The following is a 22,125-nucleotide window of genomic DNA, read 5'->3' as shown; positions in this document are numbered from 1 at the left end:
GTAGTCATTTCTATTCTAAGCTTTAAAACTGGAAGCCTGTTAAACAGATATTATATCAAGAAGAAGAGAAAGTTAATCTGTAGCTATTGATTAAAGTTTCTGCAGACCTGAAAAGAACTATAAAAGTAAATAAATGTTTTTTATTAAACCTTTGTCCTGTTAAATGACAGGAATCTACATTCAGCTAGCATAGTGTGATTTACTCTTATGGTAACAAGAAAACTTGAGGCAGAAACTAATTTACTGCATCCACTGAACCTGCATTCATGTGAAAAAATCTAATGATTGTAATAGAACTACCTGTGGGAGTAAATTTTACTGCAGAGTATGAAATGTCCAAGAAGGTTGAACATATGCAATGTAATATTATTCAGGTGGTATGGAATACCAGCTCATCCTATGAGGTGCTGTCTGCTTTCCAGCAGTTACACTGATGCTTGCAAAGAATGCAAGGTTTTGTACAGTTTTCAACCTCTGTGTGTTCAGTTCAGAAAACAACTAAAAGCTACAACTCTTTTCTTTTGTAGTTGTTGAAGTAGTGCTAAGTATATTCAGATGTGCATAAAGGAGATTTGAATACAGTTTTAAAATATTTGCTTTAGTATTTAGTTAAAAAGAAGTGAGCTTGAATTCCTCCCCCATCACCCCCAACTCCCTAGAGGATTCTACCTCTAGCCATGTAGAGATATCTGTTATACTTTGCATGAAGTTACTTAGTGCTTACATGATCACTTCCTATAGTTCTGCTGTGATGGCAGTAATCTTCAGTATGGAGGGGTCTTTATTGCAGTTTTCCATGCATTTACATTGTAATGCAGCAGTTTTATTGATTTCATCAGACTTGAATGTTAATGCTGACTGTAAGCCAAATCCTGCCTGTCTCATATACATACTGGTCTAGAGAACTTTATGGAAGTAACAGGACTTGGCCCTTTCTAATTTTAAAATCTTTGAGCTTTTCAACGTTATCCATCTATTTATTTATCTTTGTTGTATTTCAAATATGCATGATATTGATTCAGTTGACTATGCCAGCTACAGGGTCATTGCTGTACAAATTAAATGGCGATAACTCAGAGAGTAGACTTCTCTCTTGAAAGCCACTCATTTTTGCCTTGGATTTATATGCACTTCCTATATGATACATTGAAAGTGCCACAGAATACAATTTGTAACTGGTGTAATATTTAATGATTATTTGTGTAACAAGATATTTATGCATCCTTAATAGTTATTTTTATATTATTTGGAAGAGGAATTTATATGCAGAAAGTATTTTTGCTAATCATATTCTCTGTCCACCTGCTGAAGCCAGGTATGGTTAGTGTTGCTGAATCTCCTGGCCTGTTAGAGGTGAACATGCATGCATGTGCATAGTTCACAAACTATGCACATGAATTCACAAACTGTGTTTTTATATTTAGACATGTTCAGCTACACAGATCAAAATGAACAGAAACACTCAGCATCGAAAAAAATCCCAGCACATGTGACCTCCTCCTCTTATCCCCCTTGTCTGATAAGGATGAAGATGCATTAATAGGAATAAATATACATTTGCAAGGTGAGTCCCTATGACAGTGAGGCTCTCTAGTTTCTGGCAGCTGGGCACACAACTTCCAAGGCTGGTACCAGCCCCCAGTCTTCCCTCTGTACACACAGATGCAGAGACACACAGATCCTGCACTGTGGAGCCCTTCTGTAGCCAGTCTTAGACATTCAGTCTCCCCAGTGAGTGGCTTGTGCATGACTCACACAAACTCTCTCTTTTTCTCTCTCTCAGTTGGTCTCTGGACCCCGTGGTCTCTAGCAATCAGCCCTGACCTCTGGGTCCCTCCAGTAGCTATCTCCCTGAGCGAGCTGCACACTCAGGTGCACCCCAAACTGGAGTCCACTTCCAAACGTGGCTGCTAAGCCATGTATCCCGTTCCCTGACTTGTTCAGTCTGACATTTGCTGGGGTTTGTGAGTGATTGGTGACACACAATCACTCACAGTGTGTGCAGTCTGGTGTCTGCAATTACTGGCACCCCAGCACAGAGTCCCTTTGACCCGCAGTCTGACTCTCTCTCCAACCCATGGTCTGTCTCTTGTTGCTGGCACTCAGATTCTTCCCACCCCAAGAACACACAGGTCCCTCACCAAGGTAAAGAAGTAGAAATGAGATTAAATAAGAAGACAGGACAGACTGTAGTAGTGGTTACAGGCCATGGTCAGGCAGACAAACAGTGTAACTGGAATATGGATATATAAATATTTACATGTGATCATTTTATATCACTTTATTCACCTATTTTCCCATGCTTATTCTATCAAACACTTTGATTCTTCCATTTCCCCTCCTTTGGCTCCCCCCTTAAATTTTTAATGATAAGTCTTATGCAATGTCAAAAAATTCCTCCTCTTCATCCCATCACAAAATCCTGCACTGTCCGGTCGGCTGTCTGTCTCTGCCCAGACATGTGCAAGGTGGTGCTGGGGTGGCCCGCGCTTCAAAGGACGAGTCTGGACTCTTCAGTTTTTTGGTCTTCAGATTGTTTATTATTTCTTATGTACAGAATTTTCTTTCTGCCCAGCAGAGATCTGACCTGCAAGCAGCCAAGGGCATTCTGACCACCCATGGGGTGGTTGTGTCTTTTTATACTAAAAACTACGTACATCATATCTACTTTTATTTCCCAATATCTTTCACCCATATTAGCAAGTGCACCTTCACCATGGACCAATCCCCAAGTGCCAACATCACCACAGAAAATGAATGGCAAGAAGAAAGAAGAAGGAAAAGACACGCCCTGATCCCTCCATCTTGTCTCCATAACCGTCCTGTACCAAAAGCCTAAAATCTATATTTCACCCTGTAAATACATCATTCCTGCACCATTCACTCAAGAGTGACTCTCATGTCCTCAAACAGGTGCCACATCCCTAGAGGGATCGAAGTCAAGCCACCAGACGCTCCTGGCATCATTCCAGGATTTCCGAGCCCCCAAGGGTTCTCTCGGTAACTCTGGACATCCGGAGTGATGTGCTGAGTTCCCCACTGCACCTCCCTCAGTCTGAGGGGTGTCGTACCCAGCTTCACTGGGGGGATGCTCCCCTGGAACTCTCCAGGTTGAGACAGGGAGCAGGTGTAGGTGATGAGGTTACTGAGTTTCCCCTGCCTGACCCTGTGCCTCACACATCTGTGTGTGGGCAGAAAAGCCTTTTTTCCACATAACCTAACACATATGTCCAAGTGAACTTGCATCTTTATCACATTGCCTTTGAATGTGACAATAGCTTCTTTCAAAGCTATTGAACAGGAGAACAGGAGAGAGATGAATAAAAAAACCAGCGGAGACTGTATACAAAAATTTCCAGCAACAATACATGTCAGTGTTTGATTTGCAACACCTCTGCCTCCCTACACCTCTTAGCACCAACAACTCTCTTGGCACAGCTGACAGACCTGTGACCACAGCAGTGCTGGTGGATACCACTATAATTCACAGGTAGTGTTCATGGGATATAATCTGCTCTGACACTATACTGTGTAGTGCATATTCCCTATTCAGGAAAATGCCAGTTGCATTCCCTTCTATGTGAAAATTTCAGCATCTCTATTTCTCCATGTAGGAAGCTGAAAGTCAGTTTGCAGCTCAAAGGTAGGAATGCATTACTTAAAATTACAGATCTCTCTAGTCACAGTCCTTGCTTAAAATCATCCATGGTGAAATGGAATAAGCTATTTGAGAAAAAGTAAATATTTTATGCTGTGTATCTGCTCAGCTTTACACATAGAAACCCTCGGTGCCTGCAAATAGATAAACTAGGAACATTGTTATCAACCAAATTTTAAAAAATTCAATATTATAAAATTATCAGCTAAGAGAATAAAAACATTGTATAGGTTGCATCTTTTATGCAGTCCCTCTGGAAAAGTTTTCAAATTGCTTTTGGTATAAATATGGCTAGAGGATTTATAGGAAAGAACAAACAGGAATGAATGCTGTTTAGACCTTTAAACTTGGTGATATTTTTCTGAAGAGTGGCAATAAAAGCATGATGACATATCATAAAGGGAATAAAAGGAAGCAGAAAACCCCAGTGCTTTTAAACCTAGGTCTTTTGGCTCCAAAGGACTGTTTTGTATGAGGCAAAGACAATGCTGATTCACAAGGACTATAGATTATTTGAGGTGAATTTTGGATCTTCTAGTGGGCATGACCACAGTCTTCTGACTTAACTTTTAGGCCACCTTACATGTTTTTAAATAGTAGTATACTTCTGAATTTTTAGGCAGTAATAGTTATTTATGATACTTTTATATTGTTACAGCAAATAGCTAACAAAAGGGCAATGACTTAAACACTCCCAAATCATGTTTTTTAAGGCTTCATGGTATGCTGTGTCCAGGGTTGCTAGAATATTTAGGTGTTTTGTTGAGGTAGAATATCTTGACAGCTGGTTTAATCAAGAGGTCTAGAACATATCATATAACTTGAAGGGAGACCATTCAGGAGATCTAAATCTCCTGAATTTCAGATCTGGAACCTTAAATGACAGCTGTTGAAATCAGGCTGAGAAATTCCTTTGTATTCATATATATCCTTCCAGATTCTTCCTGGTCTTCTGTGATCTGTCCGTGCCTGAGTAGATGGTTTTAGATGCTAGAATAGGCATCATATTTTTAACCAGATCTTCTTCTTTATATAAATGGGACACATGGGGTTATGATCTATTTCAGTGAGTGGGATAATAAAGATTGGAGTAGTTTCCTCTTTGTCACTGTTTCTCTAAGTTACATACTTCTCTCTTTTAGAGGCACTCAGTCTTTGACTAGTTATCTAAACAGGTGTAATTCCAGGGATATACCTCCAACATTTTACATGAAGCAGTACCCCAGTTCTGAGATTAATCCTGCAATCAATTGCAGTTGTTACACATTGTTTTGGTTCCAAAGGAAGTTTTGTTACACACAAACCAGATGTCCAACAGAGGATATTAAACTGGGAGCTCTAGTTATGCACTTTATAACAGTACAAGTTGAAACTAGTGTTTGATGCTTCATAATATAGATGTGGTGTTTCACCCAGGGACCAGGTTAAAGCCAGTCTGAAGGGAACTCACAGACCACGCAGGGTGTTGATGCTGGGTCACATCAGCACCTGGTTTTCATTTACTGGTCTTCCTCTGTTTTCAGTATTTAAAAAATACTTGTTTTAAAATATTATTTTTAACTGTTATTTTTCTTCATAAAAACTGTGCAAAAAGCTGTTTTTCTCCCAGCATATGAACAGGGATGTGAGAATACTGAAAGCAAAGCACTGTGTCTTTGATCTCTCCTGACCTAATCTGCAGCTCCTTTGACAGTTACGGAGATAATGGACAATCTTTGATGAATTTGTTCCTGTCTCACTGAGATAGAAAGTCAATCCAATTCTCCATTTCTCAACTCTGTGTGATAACAATTAGTGCCAATGTCTTGTCAACTGTGTGCTCATGCAGGCCTTTCATATAGCAGTCAGTATATATTGAATAGAAACTATACAACAAGAAGGTAGATAAAAACTGGATCAATATTTTAGGGTCAAGTACTTCAGGATTCAGGGTCAAACAAAGCCCAAAAGTGAATATTAAGTTATTTTTTTCCCCTAAGAATACTGAAGTGCTCTATTTGAATGTTATATGAAGGTCATGCTGATCTAGCAACATTTTAAATGATCATAAAAGAATTATTCTTGGATATTAAAATGGAGAGTAGAGTACATATTTTTGAAGCTATAAACCTGGATACATGTGACATACAGTTAACCTATTGAACACTAGCTATGAGCCCATTCACAAAGAATATGCACACTGCAGAATGCAGCTCTTTAATTTTGCTGCAAAAGTATAACAAGATGCAGGGATCTTATTTCAAGGTAAAACAAGATAAATTCAAGGTTGAAAAGGAAAGTACATATTTTTAAAAGTGAAAGTAATTAATCTTTACAAAATCTTATCTAGGGAAGCTGTGGATCTTCACTGCCTGAAAACTTTAAATAAATCCGGTGTCTTCCAAAAGAGATATTCTAGCTAAAAAAGGAGATATGAGCTTATATGGATTAAAATGGAGTATTCTATGGTGTGTGAGTATCAGGGGCTAGACTGGACAACTGTCATGGTTCCTAGGACTCAAAGACTATCAGCTTGTCTGCTATTAATTTAATCAAGATTTGCATTCTACAAAAAGAGGAGAAAAAAGAATTTATCACTTTTTTTCTTATTAGACAAGGATTTAAAGTGATAGATGTTCACTTTCAAGTTAGAGTTCTTTTTGTAGGCAAATGTTCTGGGTTAACAAAGTTTGGCAGTGACAGGTTGCTATTCTGAACTCATTAACAAATAATTGGTGGGTTCTTCTGATGTGCATAAGAGTTTCAAGTTTCTATAATACTTTGAATTAATGAACAAACTGTAACTGGTTATTTGGTTTGTTCTTCTGAGGTGGGTGAGTAATAACTTTAACAAATGTCAGAAGTCTTGCTATAATGCAGGAGCTAATAAGTAATTTTTGCAATAATATAATTACTATTATTATGTGTTTAAATTACAATATCATCATTTATTCATTCATTCTGCAATAGTACTCAAGTTAATCAGGTTAAAATGGGTTAATTATATTAGGCTCTTATTATGATGAGAAGCCAAAAATATTCCTGAGCAATTAGTTACTGGACAATTCTGATTTTAAAATCAGACCACATACAGAGGAACAATAACCAAATAAGGGTGTAGAAGGGAATATATAAGGAAATACTTTCCTCATACAAACAGTGTGTATGCATATAAAATATAACATTTGTATACAGGTCATACATGCATAATATGCCTTTTGTAAACTTGCTATTTATTTTGTTTTAAAGAAGAGTAGAAAAGTCCTTAACATTCCATTGAAAATTTCCAAAATTTTCAAAACAAATGAGAAGAACTGCATCACAAATTTGTTTGAATATAATAGAAAAAACTACAATAACTCCCAGGAGATTTCTTAGCAAAGGACAGTTTAGAGAATAGTCAACAGATTTAAACACTTGAAAGTATTGTGGAATAATTTAAAGACAGGGAGAGAAGCATACAGACAGAAACTTTTACCTTAGATTTGTGAGAAATGGAAACCAAAATATTCAGACTATGTAAACATGAAAAGCATTTTTAAATTTTACTTATTTTCAAGTATGCTAACATTAAAATTGAGACATTCTGCAACAAGTGCACGAGTATTTACTATTTGACTAGTAGATATGTATTGCTAGTGGCATTAGGCAGAGGCTAACATTTGGAAAAAACAGCTTTTAAGCTGTAGGAATGTATTTGACAGAGTGTGATACAGTCATATGTAGTTTATCAGAGTACCTGACAGTAGAGGTCAATACTATACATTTTATTGAGTATTCTATTGCAAGCACAGTTAAGCAATACAAAAACATCAAATGTAATTCCCATCGAGTTTTAGGATTGTAATGCATAAATTATTCTGGGATTTATAATTTTTTTTCACAACTACTTGGTTATATCAAAAGAGTGTAATTGCTGGGTAAACTCAAAGCAAATTTTGACAGTTGTCAAAGGCAGGATCTCAGAAAGAATTCAAGTTCTTGAAGTGGAAGAGCAGCATATTTTGAAGTCTTAGTCTAAACCTGTGAGGTCCAGAGCTCCCACAGAGCTCTTTCTTATATTTGACAGGTCTGTAATCTGTAAGCACTTCAGTTCCTGACCTTAAAGTTGTCCAGATGCTTAAATCACTGCTACCGCAGTTGTCAGAAGTATCTCAATCCTGGTAGTTCAGCAATTCAGCCCTAACTCAGGGATCCAGAAACTAGGCACCTACTGCCTTCCTCCTTTGAGGGGTATGATCTGCTAAGCTTCCTCAGACTTACAGGTTACTGAGCATGCAGTGATAGTGTCTGCTTCCTTTTAAAGCATACCTGGAAAATAAATCTCCCTTTTCACTTAGAGATTTGGTTATTTTAATATGACAGTGTGAATCCTGGTTCATTTCCTCCTGTACTGAAGAAAAAAATTCTTAATACTACTTATCTCTTTAGACTCACCAACTTGTTTGAAACTTTATGAACTTCATTGCATATGTTTGTGAACAAAAATGCTTTCCACCACAGATAATAAACTTATGTCTCCATGATGAATTCCTAAATGGAAGGAGCTAGGGAGAAAAAAAGTACAAAACAAGTAATCCATAAGCTTTTTTGAAAGAAATGAGTTTAGTATGTTTTATCCAATGATGACGTGATGTCAAATAAATGTGGGTAAGTCACTAGGCTTGTACTGCCTTCAGCAATGAATTTGAGCTCAGGTGGGAAACTGCTGAATTTGTGGTGAACTTGTGTAAACTATGACAAAGACTGCCAGGTTTCTAGCATAACTTTTATTTGAGAAAAAAAGGACTTAAAAGGAAATCCTGGAACTGCGGGGTGAGTCTGACTCCCATTCCTTGCAAAATGGTGATCTACAAAATGGAATAACATTTTGATGTGGCACAGGTGTAATCTCATTGTGTTAGGTGCCAGGAAACATGGGTGAGTAAGCAAGTGGGTAAAGGAGAGGCAGAAGACCTAATGAGTATGGATTTGGAAATTAAAATCCTTGAGAAGCTTCTATTTAAAGGCCATGTAAGAAAGTTATTTGCTATTACTGTGGAAAAAAACTAATGGCTTAACAGGATGGCAAGATGAAGGGTAGGCCACAGATGAATTTTAGATCTCTTTTCAGGGGGAAGAAGAGTATGGATCCCCATAGATCATTGATGTGTGCATTTTTATTCAATATTTTCACAGATGACCTTGAGACAGGGAATGTGTAATGTTGAATATTCAAGTTTGCAGATAATACTGAGGTCTTTCAGGCAGTTAAATGTGGCATTGATGGTGAGAAACCCCTTAAATAAACTCAAGTTTTGAGTAAAGAAATGCAAGATGATAATTTATGTGAGTAAATAGGAGGTAATAGAACATAAATTATACTTTAAAAATAGTGAACTTGAAAGCGGAAGTTAAAGTTCAGGAGGAATATTTTGGGCTCTCTGGCAGTTTTCTGAAATCTTCAACTCAGTGTGCACTTTGTTCTCATGAACAAACAAAATATTTGGCATCATCAGAAAACATTTTGAGACTAAACCAGAAACAAGCTTTTTTTTTTTCTCTGAAAAACATTGATGTACTTGATACAGTGCTTTTCCTTGCATCTCAAAAAGGCTATAATGTAGTCAAAAATGATGCAGAGAAATCAACTTCTGGTGATTATGGGAATGAAACATTGTCTCATTTTGAAAGATTAAAGTTGTCATGGAGTCATTGAACGATTTGCATTGGAAAGGTCCTTAAAGATCATTTTGTTTTAATCCCCCTGAAATGATCACAGACTCCTTCCACTAGGCAGGTCCCATCCAGCTGGCCTTGAACACTTCCAGGGATGGGACATCCCCATTTTCCTCTTTCTTCTCAGGTCTGCTCACAATCCATCTATCTTCCAGCCTGTATTTCTGCTTGGCAGTGCCCCAGTGCAAGTGCAGAAATTTGCACAGACCCACCTCTCAGGTGTGTCAAGGTCCATCTGGGTGGCATCTTGGCATCTCTTCCCTCAGGGAAGACTCCACCACACAGACTGCTGTCATTGGCAAACTGTCTGAGCCTTTCCATTCTGGGAAGAAAAGCCTGGGCAGATGATAAATATTGGCCAAGTCATGAAGATAGTAGATAAGGCTGTTGTTATTCATCAAATCCCCCAGTACCTGCATAAACTCACTGAAGCTAGCTGGATGAGAGCTTAAGGGAGGTAAAAGAAAGTAGTGCCTTATAGAGTGATTAGTGAGTTACTGGCATGTGTTGGCACAAGTGGTCCTGGAGATAAATAATACTAAGTAGGTTCAAAAATGGATTAATCAAGTTCCTGAACAACATGTTGATAATTGGACAGTGAAATCAGAGATGTACTCCCTGCAATTCCTTCTGTGAACAATTTCTTCTGAGAAGATAAGAATGGTGGATGGCAGATAGTGGAAGGACTTGAGTGTGATTGCTAAATAGTGCCTCCTGCTTTTGCAGAGAAAATGCTGAGCTGTGCTCCTGTTTAGCAAGCTTCCAAAGGATGATGATACCAGTGGCTCACCAAGGTTAATACAGTGAGTCCAGGCAAAGGTAATGAGGGATCATGGGAACCTGCATTACATTATTCTCCACAATCAATGGTGAATAATAGTGGAAGGATAATTTGAGGTAAATGTAACTGTTTAAATCTTGAGAGATTTTCATTAAAAAAAAAAAAAGTGGTAGGCTTAATTTATGTTATAAGGAGATACATATCCAACTGATCCACTCTCAAATGTTTTCATATTTGAAGAAAATAGTATGAGGCAGATGGTTTAATATAATTTTGCTGCATATTTAATTGGTGGGGAAAAACAGTCTTAATGAAAATTCTTTGTATTTCTACTTACCTTTTTCCTGTAGAATGCATTTCTATTAATTTAAAGGAAAAATCCAGATTTGTTAGGATAACTCCAGCTGTCTTCTAAAGTCCCACCTATTATTAACAACAAGAATGTAGAGATTTCTGTAATGTTTCTTTTTTCTTCCTAATTATTTCCATATGAAACTCATGTCTCTTGTAGATTTCATTCCATCCTCTTCTTACCTTCATTTAAAGTTTGGGGTATTTTGACATACCTCTTCTCTTATGACTCATTAATTTTTTAAAGTATTACATTAGAACTATGTATGTGTGTGTATATATATATATATATATATATATCTGTATATATAAAACCCACATTTATCTCTGTAAATTCTTCTAACAGACTTCAAAATAAATGAAGGTGCTAAAAAAAAAAACTGAATAGAAGGAATTGAGGCACTTTTGCACTTTTTTGATATAAAAATGTGAAACAAATCCATTTTTGTGTCAAAAATTCTAATGTGCCTATGATTATTTGTTGCCTTACTGCAGTCTGTTTTCAGAATGTCTTCACTTTATCTAGAAAAAACTTAAGGAAGAAGATAAAGTTTTGAGTGAAGTCAGCCGTGCCAAAAAAGCTGAAGGAACATAGTTTAACACAGCATCTTCACTTCAACAAATGTACTAACATGATTTCATCTGGGACCCCAGAATGTGACAGAGAAAGCAGCCTTGAAGAGATTTGTTTTGAGAAGTCTTTTTAATGTCAGTGTACAGTTAGAACTTTATAAAAATACAAATTTTTATGAAAATGTAAATGAACCCTGAAAAGGTAATACACCAAGTGTTTTTCCTATGAGATACTGTGCCCATATTGGAAAAAATCATAGGTTAAATTGAAGAGGAAATACTCTCAGACTAAACATCACATATGAGAAAAAAATGAATCAGGTGAAACACCTAATGAGAAGAAACTCAGAAACACACCTTTAGGTGACATAATCATCAAAAGAAAGGCTAGGGTAAAGGTGTGTCTGTTGCTGAGTGGGGCAGGGCATCTGCTGTCACAGGAAAAGCTGAGGTACTGAACACTGCCTGCTCCTCAGCACTTACAGCAGGACTACCACTTTCAGAAGGGTGAATCTTGACATTGCATATGAATGTCTGAAGGGAGGGTGTGAAGAAGACACAGTCAGGCTCTATTCAGTTCTGTCCCACAAAGCTACATGAGGCAATGGTCACAAACAGAAATACACAAAATCCTGCTTAAACATGAAAACCAGTTTTTTACTGTGAGAGTGACAGAACTCTTGAACAGTTTATCCAGGGAGGTTGTGGAATCACCCTCCTTGGCAGTATTTGAAATTTGCCTGGATATGGCCCTGACCAACTGATATTTGGTGCAGAGTATATTGCATTTGATTTTGGATAAATGTAATAATAGATTTCCTCCAAAATTTGTTTCCCAGATACTGCTAATGCAGTAGGGGTAGTGAAAAGGGACCTCAAATAAATATTAATGACAGCTCAGATATTTTCGTTCAGCCATTTGGAGTATATGTTGGAGAAAGCATTCTGTCATTCATTTTACTTTATGACTTTTAAAACTATTCAATCTCTGGATCTTCTCTATTTTAGTTTCACTTAAGTTTTCATCAATTTTGTGTTGCTACTGTGTACTGCACTAGGATCGATAGACAATTTAAAATCTTTTGTAATCTATTCATTATTTCATGCATACTGAAGGCATCTTATATACAGGAAAGGAAAGACTATATCAGTATTTTGCAATGATATCCAGTCTATTAGGAAATCAATAACACAGATTTTTGTGGAACAGGGCTCATCACAGAAGAAATAGTGCAAAAATTAATTCCTAACAAAGCATAAATCCAAACATGCATGGTGTGAATTGTTAAGAAATAGATAAAGTTTTTACACATGTTATCAGAATTCTAAAATGAATTTTATCTTCCTCCAGCTTAGGAGAAGTTTTTCTATTTTGATCATAGATTAAACAGGTACAAAAGATTTACTTGTATGCCCAGAAAGCTTCCTGGTACCCTTTATGATTAGGCCCACTAACCAGGGAGTATTTTGTACTTGAAAATGAAGGGACAATCAAAGAATTAAGATTATCAGTAGAATATCTACATTTAATTCTTGTCTGTATTAAAGACTTTTTGCATAATGTAGAGGAAATGATTGTTCTGTGATACAATACCTCATCTCTAATCTTCAAAGGAAAGAATGACTCTGCCTTGTCTGTAAAGTCTTTGAAGCAGAGACTGTCTCCTTGAATGCATTTTCCAGCATAAAGTACAATGGAACCTCTGATTTGTGTGAAAGCCTTTCAGTGTTACTGTGATAAGAATAAATAATAATTAGTAACAGATGTTTTCTCTACTTTCTTTATGAAGTAAAAGTTCATGAAAAAAAGAAAATTTTTCCCTGTAAATTGAAAAGAACTCAGAGGTCAAATTTTAGCTATTCTAATGAAAAATGAGATTCACCTAAAGCTGTTGATAAAGAGTATATTTTCATATGTTTCTCCTATTTCCTGTAAGTTGTATTAGAATTATTACTGTAATTTTAGAGTTTAAGCACACGAAAATATTAAAAGTGCCCACAGATTGCATTTTTTTCTCTTTAGCTGTACTATAAGGATGACATCAAACCTTCCCCAGAGCCTTCAGCTACCTTTGTGTTTTAATAGGTAAAAAAAATAGCAAGATTTATGAAAATTTCAGTGGGATACTTATGCTGGGAGAAATATCAACTACTATCTATCCAGCATCATTGTTGTAAATAATTTTTTGCAGAAAGTCAAATTAAGATAGACTGCTTTTTTTTTATGTTGGTAATGCTTTAGTACATAGACCTCACTCATTTTAAGCAAGAAGAAAAATTAATTTGAGTTAATTCCAACAGTCTCACCTCATTCTTCCTGTCTGAAGACAGAATCAAGAATGGGAAAACCAAATTATTATCATGATGCTTTATTTATGGTTTACTTACATGAAGGAAGGAAATTACTGTCTCCAGTGATATCACCTCTTACCTTGTTGAGTTTTTATATTCTCTTGAAATTCTTAGCTCATCAAGAGAAACAAAGTCAAAGGATTAAAATAAATTTATGTTCTGATACTTTCTGAATTGCTTTATTTTATATATATGTGTGTCAGAGTTAGAAATAAAATTTAATGTATTTGACAATGAAAAACGATTGAATCTCAAGAAAAGGATTTTAGAAGAATTTATAAAATAATTAGTTTGTTTGAAATACATAGATGATGGAGAATTGTCAGTGAGCTGCTTTAACTTTTAAGTGATTTTTATCAACTGACTTGCTGACTGCATAGTGTTTTGTATCAATACTAACTTTAGAAATGAATGACAGGAGGGATTTACAATCTTTTTCCATAGGTCAGCAAGAATACAGGAAGGACGAAGCTGTCTCCTTTGAATATATGCAGCAGCTAAATTCATATTGAGTTAGCATCATTCCCTGAATTTCTCCTGCAGTCCTGTGGTATCTCAGGATCCTTAACTGAAGAAACAGAGCATTCAGCTATTTCCATGAATGTTAAAGGGACAGCAAATTAGGAACAAAGATAGACCCAACAACAGCTTATTAGATGAAATGGCTCTGAACCCCTCCTATCCTTCTTATCATTAAAGTCTCACTGTCTTTTGGCTTCTTACTTTCAGCATTCTGACTGTTTCTCTGGATGTACTGTGCTCTCTGTTTTAAAACATTTTGCATCTCTGCTAAGTTAGGGAGTGTACGATATCTGTACTTCGCATCTTTCCACATGCATGGACTTACTCCAACACTCCTTTATGTTTCCCCACCATTCCCACTAATGGTAATCACTATTTCACTTTTCCTTCCTTAAATTTGAATGCTTGCTGTGAGAAGCACGCTTTAAATGTCAGCAGTCTCTTTGACTCGGTCTCATTTTCTTATGCTGTTTGCCACTTTTGCTTATATGAGAATTGTTCCATCTAATGCTCTAAAGCTCTCTTAGCCAGATCCTCATCAAATGTAAATTTACTTAACATCATTGGAAGCATTGGAGCTGAAAAACTGTCTTTCTATGCTTCTTACCCTCCAGAGTGTAATAGCTGTATAAAATGCAGAATCAGAGAATTGCTGAGTTTGGAAGGGGCCTCTGGAAATTTTCTTTTGCAATGCTCCCACTCCAAGCAGTCACCTAGAGCTGGTTGATCAAGGCCATATCCAGACAGTTTTTTAGTATCTCTGGGGATGGGGACTGCAAATCCTTTCTGGGCAATCTGTTCTGATGTTCAATCAGCCTCAGAGTAAAAATATGTTCTCTTATGATAAAATAGAATTTCCTGTGTTTAGTTTGTGGCTATTTACTCTTGACCATTCCCAGGGTAGCATGAATGAAAGCCTGGCTCTTTCTTTACTTCCTCCTGTCTGGTATTGCTAGACACTGATTAAATTCCTGAACCTTCTGTTTTGCAGGCTAAGCAGTTACAGTTCTCTCTGTTTTTCTTCACAGGCTGATTATTCCAGTCCCTATATCATCTTAGTAGCCTCTCACTGGACTCTCTCCAGTATTGCCATCTCTCCCTTGTACTGGGCAGCTCAACAGTAGATGCAGCACTTCAGGTAAGGCTTCACCAGTGCTGGGTACAGTGGAAGGATCATGTCCCTTGAGCTCTTGGCAACACTCCTCCTAACACAGTGCAGGAAGCCCCAGGCCTGCTTTGCTCTGAGGACATAAGGCTGACTCAGGTTCAGTGAGCTGCCAATCAGCATTGTCCTCCAGTCACCTGGTCCCTGCATGTTTCCATGGTGTTCTTCCCTTCCAGATGTCTTCCCTTTGCTGAATTTCATAAGATCTCTGTCAACTCCTTTTCCAGCTTCCTGAGGTTCTTCTGAATGACAGCATGGCTTTTTTTGGTGTATCAGGTACCCTTCACAGTCTTGTGAAATGTACATAGTTACTGAGGTTATACTCTGCCCTATCAGCTGTATAATTAAGACAATAGGCAGTGTTGCCCCCGTACCGACCCATTTGGTTTATCATGAATGGCTGACCTCCAGCTGGACTTCCTTCTCTGATGCTAAACCTTCTATCCTAGCAGTACAGCTAGTTTTAAACTCACTGTTCATTTATCAAGCACATATTTCACCAGTTTGTCTGTGGGAATTTCATAGGAGACTCAAGTCAAGATAAACAAAGTCTGATGTTCTTTCCTTGGCACTGAATGAGTTATTTCACACTGGTCAGGACCCTGATAAAGCCATGTTGACTGAACCTCAGTCACTTTTCTGTCCTTCATATCTAAAAGTGGCTTCCACATTTAGCTGTTCCATCATTTTCCAAGGCTTTGAGGTGACCACTTTGAGGTTCTCCAAATTTTTATCCATTCCGTTCTTCAAAATAGGAGTGACATTTTCTTTCTGCAAGTCCTCAGGGATCCCTCCTCCCTCTCCCCATTGGCATGGCCCTTCAAAGACAACCAGGAGTGGCCTTACAGTGATGTTGATTGACTCCCTCAGTGCTTCTTCACAGAGGGTACTTTCCTTGCTCCAGATTTTCCTGTTGTTCTCAGGGCCCTGGGACACTTGTAGGCAAGTGTTCCCATTAATGAGGCAAAGAAGGCATGGAGTACCTCAGCTTTTTCCATGTCCTTTTTTAGCAGGTTGCAGCAGTGCGGCTGCGAGAGAGTTGTCCTCTTTGGACGTCCGGCTAGCAATAAAGGTGGGAGTGGAGAGTGACTGGCAGGGCACTGGGGAGGGGTTGAGGAAAGGATACATTGGTTACAAAGACAACAGGGGGGGAGTTGGGGTAACTGACAGTAACCAGGAGGGGAGGGAGAACCAGGGCAGAGCCCTTACAGATCAGGGGAAACTGAACAGTCCAACTTAACAGAACACAACACCAGGTCTCCTGCTCCATGGAGAAGTGGGCCTACATTTTCCCTCATCTTCTCTTTGCTGCTGATGTATCTGTAGAAGCCTTTGTTTTTACTCTTCACATTCCTCTCCAGCTTTAGCTCCAGGTGGTCTTTGACTTTTATGACCACATTCCTGTGTGTTGCCTGTGCGACCAAGTAGTCAATGGCTCTGTATTTCTGGGTGATTTCTTCTACCTCTTGCATGCTTCCTTCTGATATCTGAACTCAGTCAGAAGCTTCTTGCTAATCTGAGCAGGCCTCCTGCCATCTTTGCTTGATTTTCTGCAATTTCAAATTAAGTGCTCTTGATCTTGGAAAAGATGATCCACAAAAATCAAATCGCTCTTCTGGACCCCTCTTTTGTCCAGGACTGTTGCTAGTGGTATTCTTTCATGTAGAATCTTTGAAATGTCAAACATCATCTTCCCTGCCTGTAGAAGCCTATACTCTGTAGCTACTCCTATGTTAGTCTCATCAACTCTGTTCTATCCAGTCTATATTTAAACTAAAAAATACTAATAAACTGATTATGCCACTAATTATAATAAGCTAATTAATTCCAGCACTGGTGATACTTTAACTGACTTTTCATGTTAAAAGATATGAAGCCTAAAAATCGCTAAATCTCACTGTATCAAGTTTCTGCTCTGCAAAATAATTGAAAAGAGTATTCATTATTTCCATGTGCTACAAAAAGGCACAGTTTGAGATGAGGTTAAAGCTGTGTTTTGTTAGGCATGCTATAAGCACATGTTAAAAGAGAACTTGTAGTCTAAACCTAATAAAGTTCCCAATATAAGTCAACAGAGCAAGAATAACTAAAGCATCTAAAGTCTGCACACTTGCAAGATGACAGCAACTCACATTTAGTTTAGAATCCAGCTTTCCAGGTTCTTCTTGTCTTCAGTAAATCATGTTTTTTCCCTAGTAGGTATTTCCTGTGCTAATATTTTCCCATTCCAAATGCCACAAGTTACAACATTTATACCTTTTATTGTCTTCTCTTTGTTCTATTGCTTGTTAGAACTCCCTGACAACAAAGTCTTTAAAGATTCTATTTTTCTTTTTCGCTTTCTTAAACTGATTTCAGGTGGTTTCATTACATCCTCTTTGATCATTCTATATAATTCTTCCCCTTCTTTTGCACCTTCTCATACTCTAGTTGGTGCCTCCTCACACTGCTCCAACAGGTGAAGGATAAGTAATGTTTTTAAAATTAATTCTCTATATGCTATGGTCCACATTTTCCAAGATTTGTGGAAAACAATTTCTTTTTAGAAGAACTATTTTAAATTTGGTGTTTATGAAATCATAACAACAATTGAATTGGCTGTGGTTTTATAAATGAAATTTATGAAGAGCTCCTACCCCCCTAGCTGATCTAACTAAGAGTGTCTTCATGTTTTCTTCCGAATTTTAAGACTTCTTCCTACTTCCCTCTGAGCTGACAAAGTCACCATAGGAAATCCTTTATGCATATTTTAGTAACATTAAAACAATGTTGAGCTGTACGAAAAATACAAATTGCTTCAAAACCCTCCTTTTTTGGTTATTTGTTCCAAAAATTGTGGCACTAGCAGTAAACTGTCATGTCTCCTCATCGCAGTTTCAGTCTTCACCAAGGAGTCAGGGTAACATTTTGGTATTTTGATCAAGGGGTTGATGGCTTCCTGAGATAATATAACAGGTTATGTACCTTTCCACTTGTGGATGTGCTTAATTGGTGACTCCATTGCTCTTTGTCCACAGCCGTGGATAATCAAGTTGTAATAATCTCCAAGCTATCCCTTCTCATTACTACACTTTTCCATCTGTAGCTGTATTTTGAACACATACAAGTTCTGTGCTACCTAATGACAGGTACTCAGATTTCAGTTCTGGTTTCTATCAGCAATTTCATATACTGTTAACTTCTTAAGGGAAAAAAGAACACATTTCTACTGTACAAGTTTATAATTCCCCTGGCTCTATACAATAAGGTGGGTATATTCCCAATAATTTGATTAGACTGTCTTGATCTTCTGTTTACATGATTTTTTTCTAGCAAAAGTTAGCTAAATCTCGAATTATGCAAAATCTCTTAATGTATTTCCTAAGTCCTTTTCCTAACCTTCCTAGGAAAAAGATATCACAGTATCTTTTTATTGTCAGTTCATTATCCTCATCTTTTCCCACAACAGAATTTAAGAACAAGAATATGGCTTCAACTCAGCCCCAAGAACTAGCAGTGCTTATCTTCATATGATGACAGCAGCATAATTTAATGGTTATATATTACTAAATTTAGTTTGTACTTAGTAATTCAGTTTGGTGGATTTGTAATCTCTTATAGAATTGTAAATATATAATGAAAATTTTTTTCTGGTCCTATGGACCTTTCTTCAGTTACTGTGCTCTTTCAAGTTTTCCTTAACGATTTATAACATGTTTCAAAAGGAAAAGTTAGTAATTTTTCTCTTTTTTTGATAGAAATAATGTCTGAAGCTGACCTATTTCACATTTTTAGGCATTCTTTCTCATTTTTTGTCCAAGGTGGTAGGCATGAACACAAAAAAAGTGTATTTAGTATTAGTCTGACATAGTGACTGTGCCATAAAACTGAATCATGCAGTTTGAGGAGGTTGCTATATTCAAAAATCTGTTAAAGATAATGTAAGCATAACTAGGGGAGAAGAAAGTTGTGATGCAGCTTTTATTGACTGATTATGAAATAGGGCATTCCAGAATGACCACAGTAGCATTTGCAAAGCTGAAGTAAGACATGTCACTATGTCATTGATTTAGACATTTTCATTTTTACTTTTATTCATAGGAAAAGAGTATATTTTTCAAGTTATAGAGGGAATTGACTGTACAATTTTGATTCCAGTTACAATTATTATCATTCCAATGCATTGCTATTGCTCAACTCAGAATTTTCACTATTACTTTCCATGAAAATAGATTTAGTTGAAATCTCTGCCTTCGGTAGGAAGAAAACATATTTTAAAACCATGCAATGTTGTATTTTTACTTATGCTTTACTGTTTTAGAGTAAAAGAATATTCCACCTTTTTGAGATGGGAATATAGTTAAATTTATACTTGTGTTTTCATATTAGGATATGCAAAGGCTGTGCTGGGAGCTGAGGGTAAAAGCCATGGCATGCTGGTGAATAGACCATATTAGAGATAAGAATAAATTAAAGAGTGTCTTCTGGCTTTCTTGCTGATCTGATCTAAAAGTGAAGCTAAACTGTAGTCATTGTTGCTCTTATCTAAAAGTGAAGCTAAACTATAGTTATTGTTGCCCTCTAACTATTGTTGCCCTCTAACTGTAGTTATTGTTGCCCTCTAACTATGCTAGGGCTGTAAGAATTTAGTGTGAAAATGCTTTCTGATGAGTTTTATAGATGCTGTTTTCAGACCAGTGAAGAAAATGTTAAAAAAAAGAAAGAGTATTCCGAAGAAACATCTGGGTGCTGGACCAAGACCTGACAATCTCTGTTCTATTCCTGCCTCTGAATGTCCAACTTTGCTAGTAACTCATTTTACCACTTTAATAATAATCTCTTGTCAATTTTATTTACTTTAAGTGAGAAATAATTGTATCAGGGTAATATTTGGTAATGTGTATGCTCAATGTCCTTAAATAGCTTTATAATTTTAGTTGAGGCTTCTCTCTGTCACTCCAAATAAATAATCACAAGAACTTCCTATTGAGCAGTTTGTGTTGTATTTCACAGATGGAAACTAAAGCAGTGTTCATACCAACTTTGATTATGTGCTAAAGCAATTAATGTAGCATTCCAAATCCTTGGGGCAGGGGGGAAGATTTTTAAGTACTTTTCTATAGATTTTTTTAATCTCTTCTCATGGTTGCACAGAACATAATTGGAAGTTTGCTATTGATTGAGGTACATTGGTGACATGGGTGCCCAATAGATTCAGCTAACCCATAAGTCCTTCTGGCCGTTTCCCATGAGAGATGAATAGAGAAACCTAACTCAGTCTAGTGAGTGAATGTTTAATCTCTGAGGGAAAAAAAATAGAATTATAATCCTTACTTCCTTAAACATGCAGGGGAAATTCTGATCAGTATAATTTTTGGAGGTGTAATTGTAAAATGGGAGTATGTGCACTCTAGATGTTTCCTATGTTGGCTGGTTAGTCTGCTTTTTTTTTTTGCTATTTGTACTTGCTGAATTGGTTAAAAAAGAATGATTAGCAAACATAAGGAGCAAATTGCATTTTCCTCAGCTGAACTGTGTGAAAGACCCCAGAGACAATCCGAACAAGCCTAGCATGGTCCCTCAGGAACCTAGAAATTCCATTGGCCTTTTTAAGACTGTCTTCTCTGGGGAACAAATCCCTGCAGCTGCTTTTAAAATTGAGGGTTAAAAGCATTTTTGTTGCTGAGAATGCACATTGAAGCACATGTAATGCTTTAATGTGCATTTTAAAGTGAAAATACAATACAACTTTTCAGAACCCTTGAAAAGAATCACAGGTTTCCTTTTGTGGTTGAATGAATTCAGAAAGGTACTTTCAGGCAGAGCTCTGAAGACTCCTTCTAGAAGAAATTTTGATATTTCAAGAATGTTTTCATTTTGAATAAGAGTGAATTAAGAACTTCCATTTCCCTTCACTGGAAAAATAACTGAAAAAAAGGAAATGTTTGTTTTAGTTTTGAGGGTTATGTTTGGCTTTTTAAAAGAAATTTGTCAATTTCTACACTTAAAAGACTATACCTTGGGTTGCTAGATATTAGAGAATCCAAATAAGTCCCAGAATCCAAAGTAATCAATTGTCATTGAGAAAATACTCTGAGAATGAAGACTTAGAAATGGCCTATAAAGTTTAGATTTTGCATAGTGTTACTGTGAAGAGGAAAAAAAGTCATGTTATCAGCACATTTCCTGATATTAAATATTTTCCAAAAAGGGCAATAGAGTTCTGGGAAACTATGTAGAATAGCTAAGCTATCTCTCTTTTCAGTGGTGCATTTCCTCACTTTACAATTGATCTGGCCTCACTGAATTCTTAAAGGCAAGTTTTGATTGATTTCATTTCATAGGGAAGATTCTAGTAGAATATGCTGCTGGAAGCTCTAGGACTGATTTTTTTTATCACCCACTCTGAAATTCACATGCATGAATATCCTATATCAACCAACTTGTCTCCCTCAACCAGTCCTTCACGGAGTCTGCTGTCTGTCTAGTCGAGCTGCACGTAAACAATCATTTCACTTTGTTATTTTGCTGTAGATAACAGGGAGAGCTGCTAGTTGCTGACTGAGATGGCAGGGAAGGCAAAAGGGAGCTTTTCTCCTGCCTAGTCCAAAATACACGTACAAAATAGCTCCAGAATGCTATAAGCCTTGAATGGAGAGGTGGCAAGGGTGGTGGCAGAGTCTCAGGATGTTTGGGCCACTACAGGACGAGTTAACAGATAAAAGACTGCAAATACAGTGATATCAGAAGAAAATTAGTACAGAAGTGTGTATTAGTACCTGTCACCCTTAAAACTGTGATACTACCATGGGTGATACATTGCCCATGACTCTTTAAGGTTAATGAAGATATTTTCCATTCCTTCTTGTACCATGGCTTATCTTCAACAAGTGAGTGATGCTTGAGATGAGCAGTGCTGAGGAGCAACTTGATCCCAAAATGACTCTTCTGTGAAACTGGGACTGCACTCAGAAAATGCCAGACATCCTATTTTCTGGTGTGTGCTGTAATGAGTGAGCAATGGTGAAAAGTAGGGCTTGTTTGTTC

The 22,125-nt window shown here is 37.1% G+C and overlaps 1 long non-coding RNA gene across 2 annotated transcripts in view; it reads left to right on the top strand.

Annotated features, from left to right (window-relative positions):
- The window catches only part of LOC143693981 (uncharacterized), a 219,823-nt gene extending 199,718 nt beyond the window's left edge, over positions 1–20,105 (top strand). The window contains exons 10-12 of one of the 2 annotated variants that reach the window (XR_013182143.1): positions 1,425–1,564; positions 14,963–15,072; positions 19,772–20,105. This is a non-coding gene — a long non-coding RNA (uncharacterized LOC143693981). The remainder of the gene's footprint in view (positions 1–1,424; positions 1,565–14,962; positions 15,073–19,771) is intronic. The other variant, XR_013182144.1, reaches the window with a different exon arrangement.
- Positions 20,106–22,125: the final 2,020 nt, after the last annotated feature.

The sequence above is a fragment of the Agelaius phoeniceus genome, chromosome 4, assembly GCF_051311805.1.
Source record: "Agelaius phoeniceus isolate bAgePho1 chromosome 4, bAgePho1.hap1, whole genome shotgun sequence".
Classification (NCBI taxonomy): domain Eukaryota; kingdom Metazoa; phylum Chordata; class Aves; order Passeriformes; family Icteridae; genus Agelaius; species Agelaius phoeniceus.
Note: the sequence above shows the minus strand (reverse complement) of the source record. Positions and strands in the feature narration are given on the sequence as shown.